Below are 18,509 nucleotides of genomic sequence, written 5' to 3'. Positions count from 1 at the left end.
TGAAACAATACAAAGCATCATTACCGATTTCAGCAAAAACCAAGAGAAAAGAAATGAAGAAATAGCGATTTTATGAAGAACGAAAAACATACATGCTTATGCGATTAGGGCAAAAACGAAGAAAATGATCGCGCCGGAGTGAACGTGGGAGGGTGGCATACAACAAAAGCACACAACAATCAAAGCAATTAGAGGAAGGTCTCCATTGTTGCCAGCCTCGAACAGGGACAGTTGCGCAAGGTGAAGATTAGGGGACGGCGACACTGAAGGAAGGATAGAGAACAGAGGCGGTGGCGAAGGGAGGTGTCGGAGGTGGTGTTGATGCTGGAAGGAAGTCGGAGCCTCAGAGGGTGTTTTTGTGTCTTGTGTGCGATGGATGGGAGCCTGTTTATGCGATTAGAGCAAAATGGGAAGCAACCCTTTTTTCTTCTTTCAGATGCGATAACATGTCTGACCGAATAAGATATAAATTTCATATTCAGATATAAAATTAATAGCTAAACAAACACTCTTAATGGAAAAGATTCAGATATGCCTCTTATTAAGAGGCAATAAGAGGCAAACAAACAGCCCCTAAATGCACAAGCTCGCCAATGGCTTGAGGGGCACTCACTTTGTAGATGGACACTTGCACATGATTGTGGAAAGCGTTATGGATTGCTCACCACAAATATGTCAGAGATTTTCAACAGTGTACTTAAAGGTGCTCGTTTTTTACCAATCACTTCATGTGTCCAACTTACATTCTATAGATTGGTTTACTACTTTGATGTCAGACGTCTTTTAGGATCAACTGCTCAAGCTAAAGGAGATATGTTTACACCCGATGTGCTTGTAAAACAAGTAGCATCAATGTCAAAAGCTACTGCACACAACTTGAAATCATTTAACTGAGCAAAAGGAATTTTAGAGGTGGTTACCCAGAAAGGAAAAAATGTGTAAGTTGTTGATTTTGAGAAAAAAATGTTCATGTAACAGAGTCTTTTTAATGCTTTGATATTTTCTAAAACCCTTAAGGTCATCAGTTCGAAGACGCAAAGACATCTCCTCACATTTATTCTGAAAAAAGAAAGAAAAAAAATCATAAGATAAAATAGTATGAAACTGATTTCCCACACGCCATTTATGCTTTTTTTAATAAACAAAAAGAGACCACAATAAGATATAAGATTATTGATTATAAAATATATTTATAAAACTATACAATACCTTATTCATGACAGCTGCAATTCCTCGATCTGCAGCAAGTGTGTGTGATGCGACATCGACCTCCGACGTGTCTTCCGGTCTTCTGTTGCGGCGGAGATCTGGACATCACAATCAGAGAGATGCGTTAGAGCCGTCCCAGAGATTGTGCCCCGGGAGCGGACTCCGACGATCAAGTTAGATCAGCTGATAGATCTGAGACAGTCCTCCATAGCTGGAGAGAACCATCTTGGTGCTGGTGGTGGTGTATGGTGGCTGACGGCGGCGGGTGGCGGCTGATCCACCCGGCCGGAGTATAGTGGCGGCTGTGCCATGGGGAAGAGTCCTAGGGAAAGGTCCTAGGGAAAAGGTCTAGGAGAGGTTCCAGAAAGGTCCTCCTTCATGGAGGAGACACTATTCTATTTATAGTGGACAATTAGGTCAAGGGGAATTAGGGCAGGCCTTGGGCCAGCCCAATTCAGGCCCAACTAGCAAGGAGCTGGGCAAGGCTGGCGGGCGCGCACCAGGAAAGACTGGCAAGGGAGCGCCAGGCCGGGCCGACGGGAGAGTCCCCAGCAAGGCTGGCAAGGGAGTCCCAGCAAGGCTGGCAGGAGCGTGTCAGGCCAGGCTGGCGCACTGGAGCAGACTAGGCCATGCTAATGGACCATATATCATCAAGTCCCCCCCAGTCTGGTGTTACTGGTACGCGGCCAATGACATCGGACTGGACTTAGTCATATAAATTGTGCGTCGTCAAGTCCCCCTAGTCTGATGTGATTGGGTTGCTGACAATCGAATCGGACTAGATAAAGCACCAATACATTAAATAATAGAGAAAACGACCGAATCTCGCCCACGAGAGCCGTGGGGTTGTGTGATGAGCCAAACATTGCTTATACAGCTTGAGATGGCTTGGTACTCCTTCATTGAGAGGAGTGTGATCCGTCGGTGGGATGCGGCATAACTGTTGCTGGCAATGTTATGCGCAGCGGGGCTGCTAAAGAGTGTTACGCGACACTGATGTCGATAAAATGTCGGACCGGGGTAGCTAAGAAGCGTAACCTCGCCATACAGTCTCTAAGACCGTTATCCGATGCAGTTGTTGTTATTAGTCTATATGGAATGTCGTCGATGACCACCTACACAGTCTACATTAATAACCGTCTTGAAGGTGTCTCCAAGATACGCTATACCTAATTGGATTCCCCCCAGTCTGATGTGGGTAGTGTAGGTAGCCGGATCAGACTATTACAAATAAGGCAAGGTTGCTATGTCAATTCGCGATGAAGTGGCAAAACTCTTTGTACGAGATGGATGTTGTCAAACCGATGAGCCGTAAGGTCGTTGACTATGTAACAAGTGGTAGAGGTTACAGGCGTTGGGCGATTAGGTTGGTAGCGGGGATCACGCGACGAGACTATTGCCAATAGCCAGACAATAGAATCGTTGCGAGATAAGCAGTGAGGCTATAGGTTAAGGTTGCATAGCGAGACCATTGTCGGGAGCCAGACAACAGAGATGTTGAGGGATGCGCGACGAAGCTACAGGAAAGGGTTACGCAGCAAGGCCGTTTCCGAGAGCCAGGAAACAGAGATGCTGAAAAGGTAGTAGGTAGCAGGGCCGCTGTCGAGATAACCTTCTTGTTGGAGAGTAACCTTACTATAACAGGATGTAGTGTGGATAACACTTCGTTGACCGTCCGAGCACAAGAGAACCCTGATGATTGTGAGAGAAAAAACACCAAGAGCACAGTGTCAGGCGCAAGATAACCTTGAGGTATGTGTCTTATGGTGCGCGACGATGCGCGACTTATGTTTCACGACTTTGAAGAAAAGCTTAGGCTTAGCAGTTAATGATCATGGAGATGTCACGCGGGAGAGCATTGCGTGGAATAGATCAGGCTTAACTGCCAGCGATCTTAGATGCATCACGTGGGAGAGCATCACGTGGAATCATATAGGCAAAGGTTGTGAGCCTTTGAGCCTTGTTGGCGGAGCACGCCGCTGGAGTCGAGCTAAGAAGCTAGGCGACTCAAGGCAAGGGTGCTTAACCTCACATGTGGAGCTTGCCACTATAGTGGAGTCGGGCTGAGAAGCCAAGCGACTCAAGGCGAAGGTACTAAACCTCGTATGCGGAGCTTGCCGCTATGATGGAGTCGGGCTGAGAAGCCAAGCGACTCAAGGCGAAGGTACTAGACCTCGCATGTGGAGCTTGCCACTATAGTGGAGTCGGGCTGAGAAGCCAAGCGACTCAAGGCGAAGGTACTAAACCTCGCATGCGGTGCTTGCCGCTATAGTGGAGTCGGGCTGAGAAGCCAAGCGACTCAAGGCGAAGGTACTAAACCTCGCATGCGGTGCTTGCCGCTATGATGGAGTCGGGCTAAGAAGCCAAGCGACTCAAGGAGAAGGTACTAAACCTCGCATGCGGTGCTTGCCGCTATGATGGAGTCGGGCTAAGAAGCCCGGTGACTCGAGGCGAGGGTACTGAACCTCGCACGATTGGGCGTAACACCCTACAATCTGTGTCTAGCTCGTGTGATCAGTCTAGGTTAAAGTGAAATGGTACCTGATGCTTTGTTGCATCGCTAGTAGTAGTGATGACTGATGCCTCAGTGTCTTGTCTGTTTGCGGTGAGCTATGTGGCGGTGCTACTTAGAGCTTGATAGTGCAGCTGCTGTTAGGAGGTGCGTAGCGAAACTGCTGTCAGGAACTGGTCAGCAGGGCCGCTGAGGCCCGGGCAGCAAGCTGCTGGCGATAGGTGAGTAACGTGACTATTGGGAGTTAGGTAACAAGACTACCGAGAGTTGGACCACGAGGCTACTCTTTCAATCCGAAATACCAATGTCACCTCGGGGATGCACCATCATGCATAGTGTCAGTTCTTCATGTATACATCTTCCCCTTGGGAATAGAAATCACTTCTTCATAGAGACGTAGCAACCCCACTCCCCCCTCTCCCTCTTTCTTAGAGGAGGCGAGGAATGAAAACGATGGATGCATAGTTGCATGAAATTGGGCGAGACAGCTACTGAGGAAAGCTAAGCGACCCAAGTACTAACAAAAACTGGGTAGCACGACTGCTGGGAGTCAGACAGCGTAACTGCTGATGAGTAGGCTTTGCATCTGCTGAGCTGGGTCGCATGGCCGGTGAGGGTCGGGCTACACGACTGCTGAGGTCCAGGCAGTGCGGATGTTGAGAGCTGAGCAACGATACTTCCTGAAGTTGGTCAACATAGCTGCTGATAGCCGAGCAACACAATTGTTGAGGGTTATTTCATAACGCTTCACGAGTAGTAGTAGTGTACTACTCTGCCCCTTCCCTTTTTTTTTTTTTGAAAATATCGAGCATATTCTGAAACGTATTTTCTAAGCAGGGCTTGCGGCACATGAGCGCTAAATGGTTGATTTTTGTCTTGTAAAACTGGGCCATCTTTGTATTGCGGAATTAGCCCATTAAATAGCAATATATGAAGCCCAAATTGCTACAGCCCCAAAATCGCTATTATTTTTGTTAGAGCCCGCGAATGATTAGCCCAAATTCATATTCTCTTATTATTATATATTTTTTCTTTTCTTTTGAACACATCAACAAGGCAGGTCGCAGTGTATCTTCTAAAGTCAGGTTTTGTCCCGGGATTCTGATGAGTGAACCTTGAGTGGCTGTTTTAAATTTAGCTAAACAAATAGCCTGTTTTAATTAATGTTGATGTAGCTCAGTGTAATGTAGAAGCCCATATAAAGAGCCCACTTGCACCATAAGCCCAATTTCTTTTTCCCTTTTCTTTTATGGATCGTGTACCAGGTCATGGACTACTCGCCTTTCATCTGCTTTGAGTCCCCTTCCAGGTATCCCACGATTCCACGAAGTCAAAAGAGGGAAACACCGAAGATCATTATTGACTGTAGCGAAATCGTCGGCGACTTAGGGCTGTTAGAAGGATATCGGTGTTGCCCGCAGCGATTGCTCTGTTCTGGTGGGTATTGTCAATGAAGTTGTTGTTTGCAGTGGTTTGGCGTTAACTAGTGGTGACCGGCCGACGATTGGAGCTGTTGTCGCTGGGGTGCGCTGGTCTGAAGGTCACGATGGGCGATTGCTTGCACAGGTTTGGGTTTTACATGGATCGCCGCCTGCTAGAAATGATCGACAATGGTCGGGGGAGGTGCTCGCTTTTGGGGCCATCCCACCGGAGGCGTTGCCAAGTCGGGGTCGACCAGCGATGGCGATTGTCGATGATTGGTGTCATTGCTGTTCGGAGGTCGTATGCTTGTTGACGGCCGGCTGAAGGTCTAGCGATTCCCAGTAGGGTTGATTTGGTTGACTGCTTCCGAAAGAGTCATGGACCAGGTGGGGTTGAATATGGTAGTGGCCGGCAGTGATGAGGCGATGCCTCAGTCGCTGTCGCTTGTATTTTGTCCACCGAGGAAGGGAGTCGGAACAGCAATCCCGATTTCCAGCGGTGGTGCTTCGGTTCCAGCCGACCACAGCGATCCAGGAATAGGGGCCGAAGTGGCAGCTAGCGCCCAGTGATCAAGCAGGAATACGAAGGTTACGATCGGTGTTGGAATTCGTCACCGGAGATTGCAACTAGGTTCCACTCACCGGAGTCTGAAGTACCCGGTGGTGACCGTGGCGTGCTAGCTTCTGTTTCTGGTGGTCCACGAGTGGTTTGTTGGTTGTGTCTTGCTGGGATCGATGGTAGCTGCTGGGTCACTTGTTGCAGGTTTTGGTGAGAGCTGTTGGAGACGACCGGTGATGATCGGGGTCCGATTACCGGTGAATTGATTTGGGAGTGCTGCTGGTTGACTGGAAGGGATGAGTCGGATGACTCCAAGAACAGTTGTTCACAATAGACAGACAAAGTATGAGCTGTAAAGGTTTTTCTCTTTGTGTACACACTAGCTTTTGTCTGCATCTTTTTTTTTTTTTTGAAACGTACAATCACTGTAATTCTCACTCTAACTGGGTTTAGGGTAAATATATTTTTGAGGATAGATAATTTTGGTGAGAGGAATAAACGGGTTTTGTTGTTGTGAATATGAGCTGTTTGCTTTTGTATCTATCTTTTTTTACAGATCAGTTCTCCTTGTTTCTTGTAGAACTCCTTTCTACTCCTTTTTTTTTTTGAAAACCATTAATTAAAATGGTAAAACCATAGGGCAAAAGTAACTTTACCAACTTTTGAAAATATTTAAGGATTACAGCACAATGAAAAATGAGTTTTCTGGAATTGAGAAGATAAAAAATTAATTGAAACTTATTTCTTCTTTCAAATTTGCAAACAACTTGAATAATACTTGAGAATCCTAAACCAAATAGGATTTTCTGAAAAATATATGAACTGAAAGTGGGTTAAGACCCATCAGAGCTTCTCATCCTTTCTATTTTTTTTATGAGGGTTTTGTAAAATGTACAAGCCATATGGCTGAATGTACAAATAAATGTTTCAGAAATTGAAGTTCTATATATAAATAAAAAATCGTTCTTCTTTTTTTTTTAAACATATACACTAAAAATGAAGTAGAAACTTCTCTTCTTCTCATATTTCTTAGAAAAAACACCAAAATAAAAACAAAAATGGGTTAAGAACTAATGAGAAATTCCTTCTTCACTACTTGCTGAAGAACCCATCAAAATATAGAGGAAAATTAGATCTTATGAAGTCTTTTAAAACATGAGTGTTGCTCAAATGATCTAAAACGAAACATATCTAGATATCTTAGCAAGAAACTCAACAGATCTGAAGATCTGAACGGGAAAAACTCAACAGATCAAAAGATCTGAACGAAAAGCTCATAAAAATTTATTTTCTCTTCATCCTACTCAACAAAACCCCCAAATATGAACCGAAAACAAATCTAAGAAGATTTGTGCACACTTGGGGAGTGTTTGAGTGAAGGAAATCATATAGATCCATAGATCTGAACTAAAAAACATGATGGATCTACAGATTTAAAAGATGGTGAAGCAAATTTGATCAGATCTTGTCAAGTAACACACAGATATGAACAAATGATACTAGAAATTAACAGATCTGAGGAAACCTGAGATGAAAACACATCAGATCTGAGGAAGAACGAGCTTGAAACTGACTGAGGCTTTTGCTACTTGCTCGAATTCGGGATGACGCCAAATGATGCGACATCGACCTCCGGCGTGTCTTCCGGTCTTCTGCTGCGGCGGATATCTGGAGATCACAATCAGAGAGATGCGTTAGAGCCGTCCCAGGGACTGTGCCCCGGGAGCGAACTCCGACGATCAAGTTATATCAACTGATAGATCTGAGACGGTCCTCCATAGCTGGAGAGAACCATCTTGGTGTTGGTGGTGGTGTATGGTGGCTGAGGGCGGCGGGTGGCGGCTGAGCCACCCGGTCCGAGTATAGTGGCGGCTGAGCCATGGGGAAGAGTCCTAGTGAAAGGTCCTAGGGAAAAGGTCTAGGAGAGGTTCCAGAAAGATCCTCCTTCATGGAGGAGACACTATTCTATTTATAGTGGACAATTAGGTCAATGGGAATTAGGGCAGGCCTTGGGCCGGCCCAATTCAGGCCCAACTAGCAAGGAGTTGGGCAAGGCCGCCCGGAGGCGCCGGGCGGGGCTAGCGGGCGCGCCCCAGGCAAGGCTGGCGGGCGCGCACCAGGAAAGACCGACAAGGGAGCGTCAGGCCGGGCCGGCGGGAGAGTCCCCAGCAAGGGAGCGCTAGGCCGGGCCGACGGGAGAGTCCCATCAAGGCTGGCAAGGGAGTCCCCAGCAAGGCTGGCAGGAGCGCGTCAGGCCAGGCTGGCGCACTGGAGCAGTCTAGGTCATGCTAATGGACCATATATCATCAGTGTGCATTAGTCTTGGTGCTTCTAAAAAGGTGGAGGATTTAACTATAAAACACATAGAAATTATATAATCATGTCAATTTTCATTAAAACTAAATGAAAGTATATAATTACCTAATAAGAAATAACTTGCAAGTAAACTTTATATTTTATCTTAATAACCATAGACAATTTTAATTTTAAATTATTCAAAAGTACCTATTCTTACCGTTAGAATGTCATGCCTCTAGTTATAAAACAAAGTCAATGAAGACTCTGTTTGATTGGCTTTTATGATTAAAACAAAGCCAATGAAGATGATTATGGGAACAGGAAAGCCAAAATATGTATAATCATGGAGGGAATTAGCATTTTAAACAATCACCTCTTTCATAAACAACCAAATGTAAATGAAAATTTGCCAAATAAACAGTTCAGTAAGGTTGACATAAAAGAACTAAAGAATACTACAATTGGTAAAGTGTTTTTTTTCAACTTTCACAAGTAAATTGGTTGTTTAAGACTAAGGATCGAATTGATGATTACTTATAATCATAGATAACGAAAGCTACCAATATAAACAACAATAAATTAAAACCCTAGAAAATTAGGATCAAAGGATCGAAACTACATAAATCAATATATTGAATTGATATCATTGATCTAGAATAACTGCTTTAATCACGAAATTTTGCATCAATCATCAAAATTCCTAGGAGATTTCACTTAAACAACACTCGTGTAATCAAGTCCATTACATGGAACACATTGAACGAATCAATCAACTAACCCAAAGGCCGATCATGATGCAAACAACGTGAAAGAAAGGGGAGGCGGAAGCAACGGGAGGCCGAAGGAGGAAGCTTCCTCGGTGTCGTCAACAGGAGAACAGAGGCGGAGGTTTGTCGATCAGTTCCTTCGCGAAGCATTGCAAAATCCTAGGGAGCGCCTTTCAGGTTTGTCTTTTTTTTGACGTTTATATGGTGGTCTTTACGCAGGCAATTTTATCATCTGTCATATGTAATCGTTATTAAAAAGGTTGACGTGGAATTGATTTTGCAATCTATTAGTGAGCCTTATTAGAAAATGGATAGTTCTATACTTGATTTCAAATTGAGCCGTTTTAGATCTCGGTTTTAACTGTATTACATTTCAAGCTAATAACATTAGTAAGTCCCCGTATTCAATTCCAATTCTTACCGTATTAGCCATATTATATGCCATTAACATTAGCCATTTATATTACGGATTTTTATTACAACCGCATTAGATGTGGTGTACTACATTTGCTATTTTCCAGTAGTGATTGTTCGCTTGGAGCATTAATGAACGATCAAGAGGACATGTTAAATCGGTGGTTACATGAGTTGCTTATGTTGATAAAGTTTGCGTTATGCTAAATTATGTGATGTAGTCTTGGCAAGATCTACCACATCGGGTATGTCTATCTAAAAATGGTGGTGGCTCAAACACGATCACCCACCATTACAGTTTACACCAAGTTTGACGGCTTCGGTGATGACATCATCTACATTTAACTTCATTTACACTATTTTCTCTGCCAACAATACCAAATCCAGCAACCGTGACTCTCATGTTGTGGTGTTTATGGTGTACTTGGCTTCGATTCTGATGACTACTATAATTGTAGTTAACCCGGAGGTGCTGCCAATAACTAGAATGGTGAACCACTTGGTCCTACTAGGCTTAAGTCCCACAATAATCAAAATAATGATAGTGAACTAGCAGGTGGGTCACTTAGGGTTTTCGTTCTAACCCAATGAGATTTTAGAACATATAGGATTGCAGGAAAATGCGACTTGCGATTGGTTCAATTTGGGTGAGAAATGTATCATAACTAAGCAAGAATAACAAGGTAGAAGATAGGACAGCAATAGAAGAAAGGAGGGCGGCGGAAGGGGATATCATCATTCACGGGAAGGTATGAGGGAAGAAGGCTTAAGAAACGGAGCCAAGTGCATAATTAATTTCATTTTAAATAAAAAGTACAATTATTCTTTAAATAAATTATAAAGTACACTAACTTGGTAAATATTTTTCTAAACTACAATTATATAGGCAAAAACCCGCTTTCCAAGGAGGGAGTGAAACATAAAATTAGTATAATGGAGGAGTATAGTTCTTAAACTCTTAGTTAATTAATTCATTCTTATGTGCATTGATTTTAATATTGGTCTATCCTCATGGAAAAACCTAACTTATAGAAAATCAAAATTAACCACTATCCAATCAATCATCTTTTGAACACATGTACTACACCTTCACAAAATCGGTTTGCTGATTTGTATATGATAATTGACAATGAAATTCCAAAAACAAAGTTTATGTATTTAATTGGAATAAACGAAGGAGGCCATAAACTATAGAATTCAAACAAAACCTATTAAATAAATTGATATAACATTGAAAAGGATACGACTTTCAAAGAATTAAATAAATGGAGGTGTATGAAGTAGAAACTTACTCATCACTTGAAGAGAGAGACGAAGTAGTTTATCTCTCCATGTTAAACAGAACAACAACAACAACAAAGCAACAAAACCTGGAATGTTATAAGGTAAAGGGGAAGTAGATGTAGGCATATTAACAAGAAGATAACGATATAGAGAGAGCACTTAGCAACTATAGTAAACGTGCAAAGGCCATGGCCATAGTCTGGATTTTTGGAACGAGTTGAGAACCCACGGTCCATATCGGTCTTGCTTGAAACTAAAAAAATTCAGACCCAAACCCACCCTAGTCCAGTCTGAAAAAGCCCAACATACTACTCTTTTGTGCACCTCTAGCTATGTTATCCTTTTGCAATACTCAAATTAGCATGTTGCATAAAGGGGTAATATAGTGATCCAAAGTAGAACATTTTTGCTTTTGTTGAGGCTCGAGGGAACTGCATAATTTTCATCGCAATTTCAAGTCTTTTTTGAACATTAGAAGCTCTACTTGGTTTAATGGTAAACTTCTGGAGAGAAGGGGAATGAGCAAGAAGAAGCTTTATAAAAAGCAGTTCCGGTATTGATCCTTCTAAATATCTTATCTCCACAGTTTTCAATCGACACAATTTATAGTCCAAGGAGTTTGGAGATTTCAAAATACTTGACGCAGGCCCGATGTCAGCTTGAGGCTCCTAAAATAACATAAAAAATTCAACCACACTTTAGCTTCCAACTCGTGTATCGTATAACCAATATGTATATATATATATATATATATATATATATATATATATATATACTTTACCATCTCCAAGTTCATAGTCAGTGTTTTAAGATTTGGTGAGTTCCGAAGCAAACAAAGAACACCATGAAGCTGATCCAAGTCCCCAAATTGAAATTTTCCGAACCACAAATGCCTTAAGCTATTAACTGGATGCGGAAACCACTTTGGAATATTTTCTGCAGTAAACATCTATGAGGTGAAAGTTAGATTTTAACTTGCCTAAATAGCATGAGAACCACATTTGAGATAAATAGTAGTACATCTTTGTGCAAACTCTTTTTGAGAATTATACCTTGAGGAACTGAGCATCGATATAAAAAAAACGAATTTTGGTCAAGTTACTTAACAATGTGGCCAACATGGCATCAGGACAAGCAATGACAGTTAAATTCCTCAGTTTTGTAGCCTTGATGTTGAAATTGTAGACATTTGTGCATGAATACAGGGACAACGTCTTTAGCTGTGGTAGGTTCATCTTAGTTCCACACAAGTTAGCCCCAAAATCAATATCCTTCAGAAGAAGTTTTTCAAGGTTGAGAAATCCTTCAAACTCAAGTGGTGGCTTAAAGAAACAATTTTCCAGTTCCAACTTTGTCAACTCAAGACAATAAAACACATAAGAAGGAAGTTCATAACGTTGATTTGAACTAGTAAGAATGAGTTCCCTGACTCCATTTCTTGATAAGAGTAGCATCCATTGATCGACTTCTTGGAAGCTATCAACAGACATGTTTGGTATATGGAGATGAAATTTCAAGATATGACCTTTGTGAAGGGTCAAGACTTGGTTTATGATCTTTATAAACTCATTATGACCAAAAGCTTCATTTTTTGCAAATTTGTTTGAAAACGTCTTATCAAAAACCAGAGCCCGTATTTCTGTCCATCTATACCTCCATGTTTTAGATATAATGCTTGTCCTTACAGCATCTTCAAATGGGACCCGCTCTAAAATTGAGTCTACCAAGTCCTCTGGCAAGTTATTGATTCTATCTTCTCCTATACAAGTTACAGAACTCCTTTTATAATTCTCTGTCATTAGATTCAGAAATAAAAAGGGGACTTGGTTATTTCAAGAAAAATGAAAAGCAATAAGAAACACAGAACAAGTTGACATTTCTGATACTCTTCTTAGTATCCTTTTATTATCAAAGGAGGTTTTGGGTGTGGTAACATAACTCATGAGAAAGAAATTGTTTTATTTGAAGTACATATAATTTAATAACTGTAAGCATTTTTTATGAAATGTAACTCAAAAGTTAGTATTTTGTAACCTTATTAGATGATAATCCAAGTTTCTTAAAGAAGATAATGTTTTAACAAGAGGGCCACAGAAACTAGCAATGGACCAGAAATATGGTAGGGGCTGCATATATCATATCAAATGCAAGAAGAGTAACAAAGGGACATTGACTTGCTGTTTGTGCAAAAAGACATGAATGCCCTTTCACTCTCTTTCATCCAAAATAGCCCTAACAGCATGCCCTGATTGTTATGGTTCACATCTGTTTTTTATAGCATTTAGGGGATACAATTTCTTAACAATCATTTAATTATCGTTCGAACGCATGTAATATATCTTCTCAAAACCAGTATCTTGATTTCTGTGATCCAATGATACGTGATAACTGATAAATGACAAGAAATGAAATCCCAAAAATAGAGTTTACGTATTCAACTTGAATGTACAAAGCAATCATAAACATCATGATTCAAACACAATCTCTCAAATAAGTTGATATAGCAATAAAAGGATATCGAGATCTCCCATACGACTTTCAAAGAAAAAAAAAACATGAAGGTTAACGCCTTAATGGAGTAAAAACCTACCCATCGTACCCTCTGCCGACCATCTGCGGTAAAAAGAGACAGAGTTAGGGTTTACTCTTTACTGCCCACGGCACTAAATTAAATATAGAGTATATTTAGTTATTTACCTTAGATGGTCCTGATGTATAGTCAAAGTTGCAACTTTAGTTCTTTTTTCGTTTTACACTGTTCGTTCTTGTGGTTTTATTTATGGCAGTAATTGTCCTTCAAACGTCAAAACTAATTTTTGGTTGTTTATTTTTATAGAATGATGAATTTGTGTTTTTTTTTTAAAAAACAAAAGTAAATTACACGAATGGTTCCTGTGGTTTGGAGTAATTTATTGCATCTTTGGTCCTATCAAACATAAAAATAAATTTTGTATTATTTCGGTTTGTCAATTTTAAATTAAAAAAATAGAAAAAAATTAAAACACCCCCCCTCCACTCGCCATTTTATCCCCACCCACCCTCTCCTATTACATTTTCACGAATTTCCCTAAACCTTTTTGTCCGACGACAGAACACTAACACTTTTTTTGAGAGAGACACCCCATCAACCGCCATGTGAGCTTTCTTCATCTTATCCTCTCTTCCTGAATCTCCATTCTAATTCTAGTAATTTTTTATGGGAAATTAGAATAAATGCTAAAAATGCAAATTTCGAAGGCATGTGGGAGATTCAACAGATTTTGTCGGAGACAAAAGAAGGAGCGACAGAGGTAAGAAATTTCCTATTCTTGATCCTCTATTTTCTCACCGTTAAGTTTGATTCTGGCACTCAAGATGTTGGTCTTATTTTTGGTTCGATTTTGATCTCCCTTTAGTGGGGGATTTAGTTTTGGTAGGAAATTTGGTTTTTCATGTTGCAAAATTTTTGGTTTATCAAGCTACAAATCTCGGTTTCATTTGGCAAAGTCGAAGATTTTCAAAATTGATGTGGGTGTGGCAGTGAGTGTTGGAGGTGAAGGATTAGGGACTTGACAAAATCTTTGTGACATTCCAGGGATGAAAAGAAAGATGTGTAACATCTCGTTTTTTCGGTATGTTAAGATTTCTGTATTTTTATTATTTAATTTAATTATTTTAATTTTAAAAATGAAGGAAACAACATAATAACCTAAAAAGAAATAGAAATGGAGAGGGTGGGTTGAAAGGGCCATATTTAAAACTTAAATTGTTAGACTTCTTGGAACTTAGGGACCATTTGTGTCAAATTTGCCAAAATGAAATTCTATTATGGTTTAAAATCGAGAATGGCCTATCTTTCATCACTATTTTCGTTCTAGGGGCAGCCCCAAATCCTAGAATTGCAATCCTTGAAGAGTAAGAGTTCAGACCAAAAAGAAAATTTCTGGAATTCCTATTTTTGAAGACCTTATAGTAGTGTTTGGACGATCCACGGAGATTAAACCGTTGGATCTTCACAAAATTTTAAATGAAGGTTCCTACGAAATATATGGAAGTTTTGACCGGAGGTATTTCAATTTCATTTTGTGGAGTTAGAGTTACTGGTTTTCAATCAAGGTAGAAGTTTTAGGAAGGTTTATGGAAATCGTTTTTGGTACAAGCCTTGTCTGTAGCATTCAATCTCAATGGCCTACGTAAGATTTCATCATTATTGAGTGTATTATAGATGTAGAGACCTTATGTGTTCATATGGGGATCAACCCTAGTCAATAAGGTTAGGTGTACATTGGATCGAAAACCCTAACCCTAGTGTTGAAATGTGGTTGAGAGAATTACTGTTATGTATTGTTCTTAGAAACATTAAAAATAATTCATGGAAGGTCTTTCGGACCTAAACCCATGCCCAAGGTTCAAAAATTAAGTATAGTGAATTTCATTAGATTTGACCTAAGCATGGAAATGGCTTTAATTAGGTTGATAAATGTGATTTTCACTTACTTGTCCGGATTGAGTTGCTATGATATGTTGTTTTCAAAAATTCATAATAAATAATAGAAAATCATATGAACAAGTGTAATAGGTACCTGAAAAGTTATAATGTTGAATTTTCGTTGTAAGGAATAATGATACATAATTGATGGTTTTAAGGAGGCTAAAGTAGTTTCGAACAGACTACTATTTTAGGGCATATTCTAGGAAAATAAACCAAATAGCTAATATATATATATATATATATATATATATATATATATATATATATATATATATATATATATATATATATATATATATATATAGGGTTAGGATCAAATGTGAATTGCATATATTGTGTGAGTGTATGACAAGTTTTGGACCATTAGATTAGATTTGTATATGGCTAAGATTCTAAGGTGCATAATAGTTAAAATGGAACACATGTACACACATATTTTCCTTTAATAAAAGAAAATTAGAAATTATAATTATAAGGGCATAACTGACATTTTAATTGGCTCCCAGTAAGGAAGTTGAGAGAATTAAGGAGAACATAATTATTTAAATTCAGAAAGTTATTTAGTTATCAAAATAATTAGGCTATAACCCGTGGGAACCACGGTTACAAATATAAACAAATATTGATAGTTAAAAATAATAATAATTAATTATTTATTTTCAAAATATTATTATTTTATAGAGTTATGAGATTTTGATGTAACATTAATGTTGGATTAAAATAAACATGTTAAACATTTTTTTTAGGATACATATGATATTCTTTTTTAATAATTTGTTTTTTTTTATGTAAAAGTATTTTATTATTCTTATTAGTTACAATTTAAATTCAATGCATTGGTAGTGAATTAATTGTTTTTTATTTTCATTTTCATAAACTGATAAATAAATTAAATTTAAAATATATAATTATTAATGTAAATTGGAGCAACATACATTTATTACAGACTCAATTAGGCTACACTTATGGTGCTTACAAGCTACAACGATGACGATATGTAAACAACCATAATAATATAAAAAACGTTCAAAACTAACATAGCATTATTTGCCTTACTATTTTTTGCTAGTTTGATTACCTCTCCTCTACACCCATTCAAAAATTGGCGCTCTTATATACCATAAATAACATATTATTAAATAATTAAGTAAAATGGGTTGAATTAGATACACAAATAAAACCTTTAGAACGCACTTCAACAGTTAGCTCACTTATGCACCATGTATAAATATGGGTTTAGCATTAGCATCAGAACTCCACTATGCACATCATTACAATCTATTGATTTGCTAGCTGTTAAAAAAATGAAATCACAAGAAAAGTATCATCAACTAATACTTGGATGAAAACAAAAGAAGAAAAGGAAAATAGGATGATTATGGAAAGGCTAACAAAATCTAAATCAAGTACAATACAAAAATTAACCTGAAGTTGCAAAAGAATTTAAATAAACACCAGTAGATATAATAATAAGAGCAAAATGAACAATGAGTAGAAAAACAACTTAGCAAATGGCTTAAGTTATTATCTTTGAGAACACTTGTAGACAACAAAAAAAAGGTCAAGTTATTTATTTACATTTTTGCAATAAGTCTAGAATTTCATTACAATTTATTTAACAGCTGGATAAACGTATCAATATACAATGCTTTAATAAAAAAATTATAATAAAAATGTTGTAATTTAAAGAAATAAAAGTAGGATGCTATAGAATGAAGTAAAAGAAAGTATGTTGCTAGTTCTTGCAGTTAAACCAAATATTTATAATCAATCAAATATGTAGTTTGTTTAATTAATAATCGTAATCCCCATTTGGAAAACCATAAACTTAAGTAGAATAATTACATACCCAACCATCTGCATTTAGCTCTTCTTTCATAAAAAAATCGATCTGTTGGTCTCTTTCTTGTTAAAAGCTATAAGAACTCATCATAATTATGCCCAAACCTACAAAACACAGTACAACTTCATAACTTGTAACACCGAAATTTTTCAAACAAATTTTTTATTTTAAAATCGCATACTTTTCATAACATATTGTATAGAAATCTCGTTTATTCAAATTACAAAGCACAACTCCATTAATAATCCAGGATCCTCAAAATATAACTCTTTCTCTGGTGTGTACAATCAAGCCGGTGCCGTCCCGTATTCCCGAGAAAACCTGAAACACATAACACATAACACGGTAAGCACGAAGCTTAGTGAGTTCCCCAAAATACCACATATAACACATATTAGTCACTCGAGGCTATAACTCTGTGGACCCTCTGGTCCTAACTCTGTGAACCTTCCGGTTCTAACTCTGTAAACTCTGGAACATACACAGCATAAATCACATAGAAATAATGCAGTGCATCACAATCACATAAGTAGCATACAAGATACTCTGTCATATAACTCTAATTACCACTCTAGGTAAAGTATAGTGAGAAGACTCACCTCGGGTAACTCGGTAAATCTCGAACTCGGTAAAAATCTGGTATAGCCTCCGCCTAATCACATGGAATAAGTACTCTAATCAATACAACTCTCAAGGCTAGACTAATCCCTCTCTTAGCCCTCTCAGAAGGGTAAAAGACCATTTTACCCCTCTCATGGCTCAAAGACCCAAACATTGACCAAACCCTAAAAGTCAACAAAAGTCAACTCTCCGGGTTATGTTGCGCGTACCAAACCTGTACGCTGGGCGTACCCGGCAACCTCACAGAATCGGGGAACGCGACCCCCTACGCTGCGCGTATTGGGATTACGCCCCGCGTAAGTCCCAGTTTCATGCTCCTTTGCTTTTGGGGTCTTAAACGGTTAAGACACACGTCCAACTCCCAGATCTGACTACCCCTAAGCCTCTTAATCCATAAAGTTGGTGACTTTAAGCCTTTGCATGGCTGTAAGAGTCACCAACACCCAAATCATTCCACTTCCAACACTTTAAAGCCCATAACTCAAACATGACTCCTTAATGACGACCAAGTTGGGATTTTTATGGATCTACAACACACATATCACTGAAATGGGACAGATCTAGGTCCATGGAGCCCCTTTTGCTCATAAAGTCTCCATCTTTGGAACTTAAACCCTAGAAATGGACAGATCTAGGTCCATGGAGCCCCTTTTACCTCTAAGTGAAGCTTCTTCCTCTGAAGAACTCAGATCCAAGCTTGAACTCCAAACCCTAGCCTCCACAAGCACCTCCCCTTCTTCTTCACTAACACACGAAGGCACTTTTAGCTCAAAACACTCACACACAAGCTTTAGGACGAAGGAATTGCTCTCTTAGGGTTTCTCTCTATGAAATGGTGGCTGAGGATAAGGCCATATCATTCCTTATATAGTGCACAAGTCTCATTTAGGGTTTGCATCTGGACCAGTTAGGCCCAGCGTAACTTTGGTACGCCCAGCGTACCTTAAAGAGTCCGCGTCCATTTCAAGCGCATGAGTACGCCCAGCGTACTCTCCAGTACGCCCAGCGTACTCATTTGGAACATTTTCCACTCAGGGACCAATCTTGACAACTTGACAAAAGAGAAGGGTTAAATAGTTGTACCTGAATTTCAGGATGTAACAATTCTCC

At 39.4% G+C, this 18,509-nt stretch overlaps 2 long non-coding RNA genes across 2 annotated transcripts; both read right to left on the bottom strand.

Annotated features, from left to right (window-relative positions):
* Positions 1 to 10,973: 10,973 nt before the first annotated feature.
* LOC145107144 (uncharacterized) lies at positions 10,974 to 12,097 on the bottom strand. Its single transcript, XR_013707742.1, has 3 exons — positions 11,517 to 12,097; positions 11,246 to 11,400; positions 10,974 to 11,132 (listed from the first exon to the last, which is right to left on the bottom strand). It is a non-coding gene; the product is annotated as an uncharacterized LOC145107144 (long non-coding RNA).
* A 4,684-nt stretch (positions 12,098 to 16,781) lies between these two features.
* Positions 16,782 to 18,166, bottom strand: LOC145107139 (uncharacterized). Its single transcript, XR_013707741.1, has 4 exons — positions 18,055 to 18,166; positions 17,378 to 17,430; positions 16,960 to 17,099; positions 16,782 to 16,882 (listed from the first exon to the last, which is right to left on the bottom strand). It is a non-coding gene; the product is annotated as an uncharacterized LOC145107139 (long non-coding RNA).
* Positions 18,167 to 18,509: the final 343 nt, after the last annotated feature.

This window comes from Lactuca virosa, chromosome 1 (assembly GCF_052849685.1).
Source record: "Lactuca virosa cultivar CGN04683 chromosome 1, Lactuca_virosa_CGN04683_v6, whole genome shotgun sequence".
NCBI lineage: Eukaryota > Viridiplantae > Streptophyta > Magnoliopsida > Asterales > Asteraceae > Lactuca > Lactuca virosa.
Note: the sequence above shows the minus strand (reverse complement) of the source record. Positions and strands in the feature narration are given on the sequence as shown.